The sequence below is a fragment of the Schistocerca americana genome, chromosome 1 (assembly GCF_021461395.2).
Source record: "Schistocerca americana isolate TAMUIC-IGC-003095 chromosome 1, iqSchAmer2.1, whole genome shotgun sequence".
Taxonomy (NCBI): Eukaryota; Metazoa; Arthropoda; class Insecta; order Orthoptera; family Acrididae; genus Schistocerca; species Schistocerca americana.
This window is the reverse complement of record NC_060119.1, coordinates 160379015-160394603: the sequence shown is the minus strand read 5'-3', so window position 1 is coordinate 160394603 and position 15589 is coordinate 160379015. Positions and strand designations below refer to the sequence as shown.

The window sequence follows — 15589 nt, the reverse complement described above, 5'->3', positions numbered from 1 at the left end:
AAGCGACGTTCATAGGTGGCCCAAGTCTCGATAACACGTTGAAGACATTCGGGATCATGAAGATGGGAGGTGCACGACTGCGCCAGACCACTTGTTGCAGAAGTGAGAATGTTGCAGGTGTAACCACAGTGGTCCGAAAAGGCCAAGGACCTGAGTTCTGCACCTTGGACTGCAGGTGTCAGATCCCGAGAGACGTAAATCCTATTAAGGCGGTTCGCGGAGTGACTCGTCTGGTAAGTATGTCCAGGTGCGTCGCCGTGCCGAACTTCCAAGTGTCGCGGAGCAACAGATCACGGACGACGAGGCGCAGTTCTTGACAAGTGTTGTAGTGGGGCACTTGATCAAAATGGCTGTGAGCACTATGGGACTTAACATCTGAGGTCATCAGTCCCCTAGAACTTAGAACTAATTAAACCATGCCCGAGGCAGGATTCGAACCTGCGACCGTAGCAGTCGCGCGGTTCCGGACTGAAGCGCCTAGAACCGCTTGGCCACCGCGGCCGGCGGCACTTGTCCTTAGGATGCAAGACACAATTAAAATCATCTCCAAGCAAGTAATGGTCACAGCGTCCAAGAAAGAAAGGGGCGAATTCTTCCGAATAGAAGTGTGCCCTGTGACGTGTGCGGGTGGAGCCTGCCGGAGCGTAAATGTTGACAATTCGCGTCCCCATGACTGTGACGGCCATGCCTCTGGCTAATGGAAGGTATGTGATATCAGCCACCGGAATGCGTTCTCGGGCGTAGAGGGCTACGTCATGCCCCAGGTAGTCACCAGGAGAAGAATAAGATAACCCACGACGTCTGGAAGTGTGGCCAAGTGTGCTTCCTGTATTAGTGCGATGTCGACATCCTATGCCCGATCATCTCTCGCAGCAGTCGTATTTTCTCGGGGAAGCTAATGGAGTTAGTGTTGATCGTCGCTACTCGGTAGGTTTGGAGTCATACCCCGCCGTGGAGGGGAAATCCATCAGCGGAGGGTGAAGAGGGGCGAGGCAACGGCGTTATCGGCGGCGTAACTGGGCTTCCGTCTGGGGTAACTCCGGCCCCTGCGAGTGGTTTGGGCCTTCGTCGACGTCGTCACTCCACGCCATCGAAGGCGCTGTCGTTGCGATGTTCTTACTTTTCACTTCGATCGTAGGAGCGGCATTCGCATCGGTGGAGTCCACGGGTTCAGGTGCACCTCGGCGAGCCAGGAAAGTAGGCACCGGGACAGCCAGAGCCGGCGTCGCTTTGTCGTCATTCGTGTCGCCGTGCAGGTTCTCTGAGGCCTCGTCGGGCCGGACGGCCTGTGGAGCCTAAGGGGAAGGTGATTTGTCTCGTTCCGAGACTGTACGTCGCCTCCTCTTACGCCTTTTAGGTGTACGTTGTTTGCGTGTTCGTCCCCCTGTGTCGGAAGACGGGAGGGAGTCGCGGCGGTCTGAGAGGAAGGCCGTCGCGGGAACGATAAGTGAAGGGGCGTCCATATCTTCGGCCGGAGGGTGGGGTGGGGGGGTTGGGGGGGGGGGGCGGGGGGGGGGGGGTCGGAAATCGTCGCTGTTCGTAGAGGAGCAGGAGTAGCGTCAGGTTGTGAGCGCGACGCGCCGACCCCTGCAGTATCTGTAACGAAGGAAGGGTCACCGGTACATGGTCCGATGGACGGTGGTCGGTGGGAGGAGAAGAGAGCGCCGATGCGTAGGTGATCGGTAAAACCGTCGTCGAAGGCGCCACGGTAGCGGCTGCCAATTCGTTGATTCGTCGCTCAGACCTGAATTGGCGTTCTTTGCCGCACCCGGAACAAATCTTGATGAGGCCGTCGTATATGACGACGGCACGGCACCCGCTGGTTTGCAGGTAAGATGGTACGTGGCGATGGAGATCGATGGTGATCTGTTGTGCTACGTTTGGAATTGCGCACAGAGTTCAACAGTGTGGCTATGTACAGTGCAATAGGGGCCGCGATAACGTCTTCCGCCGGGAGCTCGAACGGGAGTTCGAAAACTCGTATGGTGCGGATTCCTAAGCCTGCGTGTTCGACGGTGACCGCACCGCCATTTCCGTCGGCGTGGCAAAAGCGTAGTCCGCGTTTGGTGTCATGAAGTGCTTTTTCACACACCGCGTCACTTATGACTTTGACTAACACCGTACTGCTTAATATGGACAGATGGATGCCCAAGATGTCGGAAGCTGGGATTTTAGCAACGTCGCGTAGGAAATGATCCACTTCCAAGGCCTTTAGTCATATGTAGTCGTTGCACAAGCTGAATCGTAGTGTTTATTTTCTAAAACAGTTGACCGTGGTTCTGCTACACGTAAGCGACACGTAAGTGTCGGGCGCTGAAACGTAAACAACAGCGAGCGCGCGCGCTCCGCAGGCGGAAACAACAGCACGTCCGTACTGCACGGCTGCGAAAACCGGACTCACTTCGCCGCGAGAGCTCTACATGACAAATGCTCATTGCTCAAATGGTTAAAATGGCTCTGAGCACTATGGGACTTAACTTCTGAGGTCATCAGTCCCCTAGAACTTAGAACTACTTAAACCTAACTAACCTAAGGACATCACACACATAGATGCCCGAGGCAGGATTCGAACCTGCGACCGTAGCGGTCGCGCGGTTCCAGACTGTAGCGCCTAGAACCGCTCGGCCACCCCGGTCGGCCCCATAGTGCTCAGAGCCATTTGAATTATTTGAGCTCTCACAACACAGGTACTCTATAACACTACGAATCTTGAGATGAGCAAGTACAGCATCCATCCTGAAAGAGTGCAACGACAACGTGACATGCAGAAATAGGGTGAAATGATTTTGAATACAATCTTTCTATGATTTTCTAGAATAGCCAAGATTTAGAACAGACTTTGTATTTTTGATAAAAATATTGTGCAGTTCGTTTGGACCGATCTTCATAAATAGATGTTGATCTGTGAGAAATAAGGCTGCTAAATACGACGAGGCTTGTGTACAAGGCTAAGGACATCAGTAGACTAGCCTGTCATTCCACAATTGCTTTAGTAATTGGCATGTTTGTTCCAACCACTTTTATTCCTTTACTGTTGGAAATCAGTAGATCAGCACTCCACTTGACTTCATGCCGCTGCATCAGTACCGAGAAATGAGGCGCCTGTCGAGGACAGAATCCGGAGATGCTGCGTGTGAAACTCATAGATGACGCAGGGAGACATTTCCTTTCAAACGTCCTTCCGAGACACTTGTTCGAAGCAGATCTGTATCGTCCGCCTCAGATGTGCGCGGGTGGGTTTGCTTCCGGCGAATGGCGCGAGACGGCAAGGGGCCGGTCGAGACCTCTTGAAAGCGTGGGCGGCCAATGCCAGATAAGATATTTCTCTCCGACTGGCAGTGCCGCGCTGAGTGCTCTCACAAAGACGGGGGATGGGCGGGGGCGAGTCGCAGGCGTGACAAATCGCGGGTGTTCTGTCTGGGCTGGGCTGGGGTGGCGCCCTGCTGGAAGCTACTCGCCCTGTCCGGGGTCCCCCGCTCCGTGGGCCGGACTGGCGCTGATAAATGCCCGCGTGCCGAAGGCAGCACAATCGAACGTGTTGTCACGCTGTCTGAGCACGAATGCGGTCGCGAGCTCCTCTCGTCAGCACCCGCCAGGGGCGAGAATTGATGCGGGCGCGTAAATTGAAACGGGTGACCGTGGAGGTGTAACAAATGAGGACCTGGATTCACAGTGGAGCGCTGTACAACAGCGATCGCCCTAGTGGAAACTGCTACAACGACGTCACGTCACAGCGTCTCGTACAAATGACTGCTCAGGTGTGTGTGAAATCTTTTGGGTCTTAACTGCTAAGGTCATCAGTCCCTAAGGTTACACACTACTTAACCTAAATTATCCTAAGGACAAACACACATACCCATGCCCGAGGGAGGACTCGAACCTCCGCCGGGACCAGCCGCACAGTCCATGACTCCAGCACCCGAGACCGCGCGGCTACAACTGACTTTTCGGTCAGCACTGGATAGAAGAAAGAAGACATGAATGCCTGTTGTAGAAAATACAGGGCGAGTCAAACCTTCTGTGTCAAAATGAAACAGATGATGATGGGCTTACAACTGATGGTTCAAAACCATCGTACAATATGCATTAGGTGAGTATGTGCCAAGCGAGATGGAAAAGAGCCACCGTGGTACAACAACCGATTTAGAAAACTGCTACGGAAGTAAAGGGAACTTCACAGCAAGCATAAACATTGCCAAAGCCTTGCAGACAAACGAAAATTACACGAAGTGAAGTGTGGTGTGAGGTGGGCTATGCGAGAGGTGTTCAACGAATTCGAAAGTAAAGTTCTATGTACTGACTTGGCAGAAAATCATAAGAAAGTTTGGTCTTATGTCAAAGCGGTAGATGGATCAAAACAAAGTGTCCAGACACTCTGTGGCCAAACTGGTACTGAAACAGAGGATGACAGACTACAGGCCGAAATACTAAATGTCTTTTTCCAAAGCTGTTTCACATAGGAAGACTGCACTGTGGTTCCTTCTCTAGACTGTCTCACATACGACAAAATGGTAGATATCGAAATAGATGACAGAGGGATAGAATAACAAAATCGCTCAAAAGAGGAAAGGCAGCTGGACCTGATGGGATACCAGTTCTATTTTACACAGAGTACGCGAAGGAACTTGCCCCCCTTCGTGCAGCGGTGTACCATAGGTCTCTAGAAGAGTGTAGCGTTACAAAATATTGGAAAAGGGCACAGGTCATCCACGTTTCCAACAAGGGACGTCGAACAGATGTGCAGAACTATAGACTTATATCTCTAACGTCGATCAGTTGTAGAATTTTGGAACACATATTATGTCTGAGTATAATGACTTCCTGGAGACTAGAGATCTATTCTGTAGCAATCAGCATGGGTTTCGAGAAAGACGGTCATGTGAAACCCAGCTCGCGCTATTCGTCCACGAGATTCAGAGGACCATACACACGGATTCCCCGGTAGATTCAGTGTTTCTTGACTTCCGCAAGGCGTTTCATACAGTTCCCCACAGTCCTTTAATGAACAAAGTAAGAGCATATGGACTATCAGACCAATTGTGTGATTGAATTGAAGAGTTCCTAGATACCAAAATTCAGCATGTCATTCTCAATGGAGAGAAGTCTTCCGAAGTAAGAGGGATTTCAGGCGTGCGACAGGGGAGTATCGTAGGACCGTTGCTATTCACAATATATATAAATGACCTTCTGGATAACATCGGAAGTTCACTGAGGCTTTTTGCTGATGATGCTGTAGTATATCGAGAGGTTGCGGCAATGGAAATTGTACTGAAATGCAGGAGGATCTGCAAAGAATTGACGCATGGCGCAGGGAATGGCAATTGAATCTCAATGTAGACAAGTGTAAAGTGCTGCGAATACATAGAAATAAAGACCCTTTATCATTTAGATACAATATAGAGAGTCAGCAACTGGAAGCAGTTAATTCCATAATTTATCTGGGAGTAGGCATTAGGAGTGATTTAAAATGGAATGACCATATAAAATTACTCGTCGATAAAGCAGATGCCAGACTGAGATTCATTGGAAGAATCGTAAGGAAATGCAGTCCGAAAACAAAGGAAGTAGGCTACAGTACACTTGTTCGCCCACTGCTTGAATACTGCTCACTGGTGTGGGATCCGTACCAGATAACGTTGATGGAAGAGAAGGTTGATGGAAGACAGCAGCGCGCTTCGTTGCAGGCTCATTTGGTAATCGCGAAAGCGTTACGGAGATGATAGATAAACTCTACTGGAAGACTCTGCAAGAGAGACGCTCAGTAGCTCGGTACGGGCTTTTGTTGAAGTTTCGAGAACATACCTTCACCGAGGAGTCAAGCAGTATATTGCTCCGTCCTACGTATATCTCGCGAAGAGCATGAGGATAAAATCAGAGAGATTAGAGCCCACACAGAGGCATACCGACAATCTTTCTTTCCAGAAACAATACGAGACTGGAATAGAAGGGAGAACCGATAGAGTTACTCAAGGTACCCTCCGCCACACACCGTCAGGTGGCTTGCGGAGTATGGATGTCGATGTAGATTACATTTAAAAAGTAAAATTAGTAAAGAACTGTCTCGATCGCGCAATCATTTACAAAAAAATGTGCCAGGTTTCGGCCTCTACTAGTAGGCGAACTTCAGATAGTAAACCATATGGCTAACGATGATGACGCTTGAAACAGATGTGCTGACCCTAATGTTACTTCACTGAGATCGCTGATTAATCCGAATAATGTCATCTAACATTATAATTATATTGAGGCAGGGAATGCAGTTCCATCGCACTCTGGACTTTTTCCTCTGGGTTACGTCAAGACGTTGTGTATGAAACCCCTGTAGAAATGTAGATGGATGAGGATCTGATTTGCTAGGGTGAAAGCTGCGTGTCCCGTGGTACAAGAGGCACGAGGTATCTTTGAGAGAGGGCGGCAGAACTTCATGCGCTGTTGATGTGCTTGCACTGAGACTGGCGGTTGACACTTTGAGCAGTGACTGTGAGCCACCTTGTTGCTATACGGTGTACGCTGTGTATGTCCCTAACACAATAAATGTTTATTTTCGACTATCTCCAGCTTAATATAATCGGCTGTGGACCATCTGTCGCCTGTTTCAATTTGACCCAAACGGTTCTATGCTGCTATTGCACCAGGCTTGAGAAATATTTGAAAACTAGGCAGTTAGTATTGTCATTCATAAACACGGTACTAATATCGGACGTATCCCAGCGAAGTGTGATGCAACTGTTACTGTGACTGACTGACTTGACGGATGGTATTACTTGGAAGCGTGTTTACTTTATCAGAAAGTATTATTCGATAATAACTCTAGTAATATGAACCTGCACGACGTCCAGCTGTATGTGCGGGACTAGTTAACATCGCAGCCCCAGGAATTTTATGAGACAGCCATCCACCGCCTTGTGCCACAGTAGGACAAATGTCTCAACAGCCAGGGTCAATACTTCTGACGCACAATTACTGGTTTCTGTAATTATGCCTCTGGCTCGTTTCTTTTTGAAAGCCCCTTATAATGGGGAATGTTCAAGAATCACAAGCAGAGGAGATATACTAGGAAGAGGTCGGGTGATCCGGGACGATTTCAGTTAGATTACATCATGGTCAGACAGAGATTCCGTAATCAGATACTGGATTAAATGTAAGCGTAGGCTTCCGCGGCCGTTGTCTTCTTCAACAAAATTCTTCAGGGTATCAGACCGCATCGTCATAATTTAAAATGCGCCAACGTTTCGGCCAGCGTTGCAACTAGCCTTCATCAGGGCCTTACGTTAACTGCTAAATGAACACACTTGGTTCCTTAAATAGCTGCACGAGAAAACCGTGTCGTTACTTGATTGGCTGTAAAAGGAGGAGGAGGAGGGGTGAAAGGTATGCTTTATTGGTGTTTCTTTTATTATCTGTCATTGGCTGAAATAGCTGTTTTCTATTGGTCTTTATATTAATCCACCCCATTGGAGGAGACGGACGAATAGCGAACAGGTGATGGCTGTGACGTCACACTGTTTCCATGCTGTCCTGAAGCCGGCTCCGGCGTGCCATTGCTTTGTGTGCTCGCGACCACCACTGCGGCTCTCCGCGTGTCTGCATGGGCCGCCACGGCTCTGTCGCCGCTCCGTAGCCCTGCTATTGCAGGCAGCCAAGACCTCGGAAGCTTGTACCCGTCCTCTCTGTTCATGTTGGCGGGTCTTTTGGCTATTTCTATCGCCTCTCTAATCTTTCTTTTGAAAGTGAGAAGCTGTTTCGCCAGGACGCGGGACCAACAGCATAGGAAAATTCAGTTTACAATGGAAACAGAGAAGAATGGGGTGCTGCCTTTTCTCGACGTGGAAGTTTATCGAAAACCTGATGGTAAACTTGGCCACAAAGTGTACAGGAAACCAACCAATACGGACAGGTACCTTCACGCCTCCTCCCACCATCACCCCACGCAGAAGAAGTCCGCCCTGCACACGCTAACGAAGAGAGCGTACAGGATAAGCGACGAAGAACATCTGAAGACAGAACTTGAACGCCTCAGGTCCATCTTCGGAACGAATGGCTGTGGGAAGCAGATGATAGACAGCACCATGTCGACAAGGGAGAAGACTAATAGGGGAGAGGAGAAGGAGGCACAGAGCATTGCTGTGTTACCATATGTACAAGGGGTCACCGAACGTATTGGCAAAATTCTACGAAAAGCCGACATCAAACCAATTTTCCGAAGCAGAAACAAAATATCAGACATGCTCGGTTCTACCAAGGATGCAGTTGACAAACTACACACAGCTGGCGTGTATGAAATTGGTTGTGCGTGTGGATAAGTCTACATAGGTGAGACGGGACGTCCGATTAGCACAAGGCTCGCGGAACATGAAAGATATATCCGCCTGAAACAACACACTAAGTCAGCAGTGGCGGAACACCGAGACGAGTGCGGGAAACCAATATTTTTTCAAGAAGCCCGCGTCCTGGCGAAACAGCCTCTCACTTTGAAAAGAAAGATTAGAGAGGCGATAGAAATAGCCAAAAGACCCGCCAACATGAACAGAGAGGACGGGTACAAGCTTCCGAGGTCTTGGCTGCCTGCAATAGCAGGGCTACGGAGCGGCGGCAGATCCGTGGCGGCCCATGCAGACACGCGGAGAGCCGCAGTAGTGGTCGCGAGCACACAAAGCAATGGCACGCCGCAGCCGGCTTCAGAACAGCATGGAAACAGTGTGACGTCACAGCCATCACCTGTTCGCTATTCGTCCGTCTCCTCCAATGGGGTGGATTAATATAAAGACCAATAGAAAACAGCTATTTCAGCCAATGACAGATAATAAAAGAAACACCAATAAAGCATACCTTTCACCCCTCCTCCTCCTCCTTTTACAGCCAATCAAGTAACGACACGGTTTTCTCGTGCAGCTATTTAAGGAACCAAGTGTGTTCATTTAGCAGTTAACGTAAGGCCCTGATGAAGGCTAGCTGCAACGCTGGCCGAAACGTTGGCGCATTTTAAATTATGACGATGCGGTCTGATACCCTGAAGAATTTTATTGAAGAAGATACTGGATTGTAAGGCTTACCCAGGAGCAGATATAGACTCAGATCACAATATTGTACTGATGTAGAGTATGTCGAAGTTTAAGAGATTGGCCAAGAAGAATCAATACGCGAAGAAGTGGGACACAGAAGTACTAAGAAATGACGAGATACGCATGAAGTTCTCTAAGAATATAGGTACAGCAATAAGGAAGTGCTCAGTAGGCAATTGAAGAGGAATGAATACATCTAAAAAGGGCGATCACAGAAGTTGGAAATGGAGCCAACTGCAAAGAAACTATGAGGAACAGAAGAAATACTTCAGTTGATCGATGAAAGAATACAGTTCAAAAACCTTCAGTGACATTCAGGGATACAGAAATCCAAGTCGCTGAGGAATGATGTAAATAGTAAGTGCAGGGAAGCTAAGACGAAATAGCTGCATGAATAAATAATGTGAGGAAGTGGAAAAAGGAAATGATTGCCGGAAGGACTGACCCAGCATGTAGCAAACTCAAAACAATCTTCGGTGAAATTAAAAGCAAGAGTGGTAACATTAAGAGTGCAACGGGAATTCCACTGTTAAACGCAGAGGATAGAGAGCAGATAAGGAAAGAGTACAGTGAAACCCTCCGTGAGGGAGAAGATTTGTCTGATGTGATAAAAGAAGAAATAGGAGCAGTTTTAGAAGAGATAGGGGATCCAGTTTTAGGATCAGAATTTAAGAGAGCTTTGAATTACTTAAAATAAAATGAGGCAAAAGCGACAGATCGACTGATAACATTCCATCAGAATTTCTGAAGTCATTGGGGCAAGTGGTAACAAAACGACTATTCACTTCTGGAGATACACCATCTGACTTTCGGAAAAATATCATCCACACACTTCCAAAGACTGCAAGAGCTTACAAGTGCGAGAATTATCGGTCAATCAGCTTGAGATCTTATGCATCAAAGGTACATACAAGGATAATATACAGAAGAGTGGGAAAGAAAATTGAGGATGTGTTAGATGACGATCAGTTTCGCTTTAGGAAAGGTAAAGGCACCAGAGATGCAGTTCTGGCGTTGCAGTTGATAACTGAGACAAGACTAAGGAAAAATCATGAGACATTCCTAGGATTTGTTGACTTGGTAAAGCGTTCGGCAACGTAAAATGGTGCAAGATGATCGAAATTCTGAGAAAAATAGGGCTAAGGTATAGACAGAGACGTGTCATATACAATACGTACAAGAGCCAAGAGCTAATAATAAGAGTAGACGACCAAGAACAAAGTGCTCAGATTAAAAAGGGTGTAAGACAGAGATGTAGTCTGTCGCCCCTTCTGTTCAATCTGTACATCGAAGAAACAATGATGGAAATAAAGGAAAGATTCAGGGTTGGGGTTAAAATTCAAGGTGAAAAGATATCAGTGATACGATACGCTGGTGACATTGCTATCCTTAGTGAAAGTGAAGAAGAATTACTGGATCTCCTGAACGGAATGAACAGTCTGATGAGTTCAGAGTATGGACTGAGAGAAAATCGAAGAAAGACTAAGGTAATGAGAAGTAGTAGAAATGAGAACAGCGAGAAACTTAAAATCAGGATTGATGGTCACGAAGTAGATGAAGTTAAGCAATTCTGTTACCCAGGCAGTAAAATAACCAATGGCGGACGGAGCAAGGAGGATATCAAAAGCAGGTTAGCAATCGCAAAAAGCGCATTTCTGGCCCAAATCAGTCTACTAATATGAAATATCAGCCTTAATTTGAGGTAGAAATTTCTGAGAATGTACGTCTGGAGTACAGCATTGTATGATAGTGGAACATGGACTGTGGGAAAACCAGAACAGAAGAGAATCGAAGGATTTGAGACGTGGTGCTACAGACGAAAGCTGAAAATTAGGTGGACTGATATGATAAGGAATGAGGAGGTTCTGCGCAGAATTGGAGAAGAAAAGAATATGTGTGAAACTGAGCAGGAGAAGGGACAGGATGATAGAACATCTGTTAAGACATGAAGGGATGACTTCCATGGAAGTAGAGGGAGCTGTAGAGGGTAAAAACTGTAGAGGAAGACAGAGATTGGAATAAAGGCAGCAAATAACTGAAGACGTAGGTTGCAAGTGCTACTCTGAGATGAAGAGGTTGGCACAGGAGAGGAATTAATGGCTGACAGCATCAAACTAGTCAGATACTGATGACTCAAAAGAAAAGCCACTGGCGTCGGAAAACATGAGCGTTATGGATATGCAAGCGGTGTACGATGCTCCTTGGCCTTGACGGTGTCCTGCACGAGCTCCACTGGACCCATGGATGTCCAAGTGAATGTGCCCACGACCATAATGGGGCCCCGCCAGTTAGTCTTCGTCCCCAGTAAGAACTCATGGAGCTGTCCCCCTTGAACACGACGGATCCGCGCCCTCCCATCGACATGCTGAAGAAAGTATCGGAATTCAATAGACCATGCAACGCTCTGCCACTGCGACAACGTCCAGTGCCAGTGTTAACGTGCCCATTTCAGTCGTAGTTGCCGATATTGTGTTGTTAACATTGGCACATGCATGGGTCGTCGGCGGCGGAGGCCGACCGTAGGTGTGTTCGGCGTACCGTATGTTCAGACACATTTGTACTCTGCCCAGCATTAAAGTCTGATGTTAGTTCCGCCACAGTTTATCGCCGGTCCCGTTTTACCAGTTTCCCCAGTCTACAACATCCGAGAACTGTAATAAGGGTTGGCGCCCAACACCACGACGTCTGGACGTGGTTTCACCTTGGTTTCGCCGTGTGTTGAAGACCACAGCACTTACCTAACACCCGACAAGTTGTGCATTTTCCGAAATGCTCGTGTTAGACCTTGGTGCCATCACAATGTGTCCTCGGTCAAACACAGTTAGACCGCACGTCTTCCCCATTCTATATGTACACAGCACACTCAGTGATACTTCGCCAAGCGACGCTGCTACGTCGCGGACGGGTTTATATCGACAATAGGTCGATGGTCATAATGTTCTAGCCTATCAGTGTACTTCGCATACACATATACCGCTGAGTGTACTTTTCAAACACGTGCAAGAGACATGACGTAAACATTGAGATGCGCGAGAAACTGCCGCATTATACATGAAGTTTTGATGCATTTGATCTGTACTACTAAGGCAGTCCTACAGCTGAGTCAAATTAAGGAAATCCCTGACACCTGGTAGCGCTTTGGCAGCTTTCAGCTGCGGAGTGCAAACGACTGTACGTGAAAATAGCAGCCATCTATAGACCTCTGAAGAGGCACTGACACATGGGAACTCACAAAATCGCGTTGTAAAAGTCCCTTATCATGTTTCTCATTCTGGATATTCGTCTTATAATTTGTACATTATGCTTAGTTCTTGGTTCTGTTTCATACTTTCAAGGGTGTTTTCACGAATGCATGGAAATAAAACTTTGTCGCTACTAGAACGCAAACACAGTTTATTTTACACTTGTTGTAGCTGGGATTCACAGTCATAAAAAACGTTTTGAAGGACATCATCTTTACGCCAGTGATTGTTATAAGTTTTTATTATACACTATTGCAATTTCGTCCTTAGGCCATTATCAAGCTGTAATATCAGCACTTGATAACGGCCTAAGACCGAAATTGCAATAGTGTGTAATAAAAACATATAGTAGTCGCTGGCGTAAAGATCATGTCCTTCAAACAGTTTATTTTATTTCTTTGTTTTGTTTTTCCAACACAAAACTGAGAAAATGAGTGAAGTGGGTTTTTAAAGAAGAATTGGAATAACTAAACAAGCATTCACGTATCAGAGTAATTTATTAACAAACGCCACCTTAATATGGAAACTAGAAGTTTATCAAGACATTTATTTGGAGTATTTTAAGCTGTGGTTATCAAGGGTGTACTCTTGGGAAACAGAAAAGAATTACGAGGAACAGAGATGTGGATACAGACCGGCCATGAAGGGCCGAAGGTACTGACTGGCCGCCATGTCATCTTCAGTTCATAGGCATCATCACTGGACTTTATATCAGTTTTCGTGACCGAAGCGGCTACTTCTCAATCAAGTAGCTCCTCAGTTTGCCTCACAAGGGCTGAGAGCACCCCGATTGCCAACAGCGCTCGGCAGACCGGATGGTCACCCATCCAAGTGCTAGCCCAGCCCGACAGCGCTTAACTTCGCTGATCTGGTGGGAACCGGTGTCACCACTGCGGCAAGGCCGTTGGCGTGATACAGAGAAAAGCTACAGAAATATCCTGGAGTGAAAGGAAATCGAATGAACAAATACTGAATGTAATTAAAGAGAAAAGGACGCTGAGGAACATTATACAGAGAAGAATCTCTAATTAAATTCGGCATTTAATTCGACATAACAGTTTCAGGACAAAACATCTTGGAAGCAAAAGTCCTGCCTAATGAATTGCAACAACCACAATCAGCGAGTGACAGAAAAGAATGGCTACATCAACAGGTTGTTGCCGTTGATGTATTCAGGTGCTGCTGCTGCTGATGTTGATGATGGTATTAGCGATTAAAACGCAGTCAGACTTTATTAAGCATGTCATTCATCGCTTTGTCTCGTTTCGCCTATAATAACTACTATTGCTGCTTTGAGAAAACTGGAACAGTAAAACATTGAACTAATTGGTAATTTAAACACATGCAGTACCTAAGTATAAATACGGCAAGTGCCAGTTTTATCGAAAACTTATTTTATTTTGCTTCACTACAGTCTTATTTTTTAAATGACGTTACCATTTCAAGTTTCAAAATAATTGCTATTTTTATCACTTTATTTATTACTTTTTTACACTACTGACCATTAAAATTGCTACATCACGAAGATGACGTGCTACAGACGCGAAATTTAAACGAGAGGAAGAAGATGCTGTGATATGCAAATCATTAGCTGTTCAGAGCATTCACACAAGGTTGTCACCGTTGGCGACACCTACAACGTGCTGGCATGAGGAAAGTTTCCAACCGATTTGCCTGGTGAAACGTTATTGTGATGCCTCATGTAAGGAGGAGAAATGCGTACCATCACGTTTCCGACTTTGATAAAGGTCAGATTGTAGCCTATCGCGATTGCGGTTTATCGTATCGCGACATTGCTGCTCGCGTTGGTCGACATCCAATGACTGTTAGCAGAATATGGAATCGGTGGCTTCAGGAGGATAATACGGAACGCCGTGCTGGATCCCAACGGCCTCGTGTCACTAGCAGTCGAGATGACAGGCATGGCTGTAATGGATCGTGCAGCCACGTCTCGATCCATGAGTCACCAGATGGGGACGTTTGCAAGACAACAAACATCTGCACGAACAGTTCGACGACGTTTGCAGCAGCATAGACTATCAGCTCGGCGACCATGGCAGCGGTTACCCTTGACGCTGCATCACAGACAGGAGCGCCTACGATGGTGTACTAAACGACGAACCTGGGTGCACGAATGGAAAAACGTCATATTTTCGTATGAATACAGGTTCTGTTTGCAGCATCATGATGGTCGCATCCGTGTTTGGCGACATCGCGGTGAACGCACATTGGAAGCGTGTATTCGTCATCGCCATACTGGCGTATCACCCGGCGTGATGGCATGGGGTGCCATTGGTTACACATCTCGTTCACCTCATGTTCGTATTGACAGCACTTTGAACAGTGGATGTTACATTTCAGATGTGTTACGACACGTTGCTCTACCCTTCATTCGATCCCTGCGAAACCCTACATTTCAGCAGGATAATGCACGACCGCATGTTGCAGGTCCTGTACGGGCCTTTCTGGATACAGAAGATGCTGGACTGCTGCCCTGGCCAGCACATTCTCCAGATCTCTCACCAATTGAAACCGTTTGGTCAATGGTGGCCGAGCGACTGGCTCGTCACAATACGCCAGTTACAACTCTTGATGAACTGTGGTATCGTGTTGAAGCTGCATGGGCAGCTGTACCTGTACACGCCATCCAAGCTGTGTTTGACTCAATTCCCAGGCGTATCAAGGCCGTTATTACGGCCAGAGGTGGTTGTTCTGGGTACTGATTTCTCAGGATCTATCACCCAAATTGCGTGAAAATGTAATCACATGTCAGTGTGGGTGTGTGTGTTGTTCTTAGCGTAAGGTAGTTAAGTTACATTAATTCGTGTGTAAGCCTAGGGACCCATGACCTCAGCAGTTTGGTCCCATAAGACCTTACCACAAATTTCCAAATTTTACTACGCGGCAACAGCAGCGGTGTCTGCGTCGAGTTGCTAATGGTAATAGACATGCATAATGCACGAAATAACCGCAGAAATCGATGTGGTATTTACGACGAACGCCCTCTTTACGACAGTGCAGCGAAATTTGGCGTTAATGGGCTATGGTAGCAAACGACCAATAGAAGTGCCTTTGGTAACAGCATGACATCCCCTGCAGCGCCTCCCTTGGGTTCGTGACCATATCGATTGGGCCCTAGGGCCGGCCGCGATGGTCTCGTGGTTCTAGGCGCTCAGTCCGGAGCCGCGCGACCGCTACGGTCGCAGGTTCGAATCCTGCCTCGGGCATGGATGTGTGTGATGTCCTTAGGTTAGTTAGGTTTAAGTAGTTCTAAGTTCTAGGGGA

The 15589-nt window shown here is 47.2% G+C and overlaps 1 protein-coding gene and 1 pseudogene across 1 annotated transcript in view; one reads left to right on the top strand and one right to left on the bottom strand.

Annotated features, from left to right (window-relative positions):
* Window positions 1-15589, top strand: part of LOC124612541 (tensin-4-like) — a 661402-nt gene that overhangs the window by 234497 nt on the left and 411316 nt on the right. The gene's annotated exons all lie outside the window — the stretch shown is intronic.
* Window positions 13096-13213, bottom strand: LOC124556205 (annotated as a pseudogene).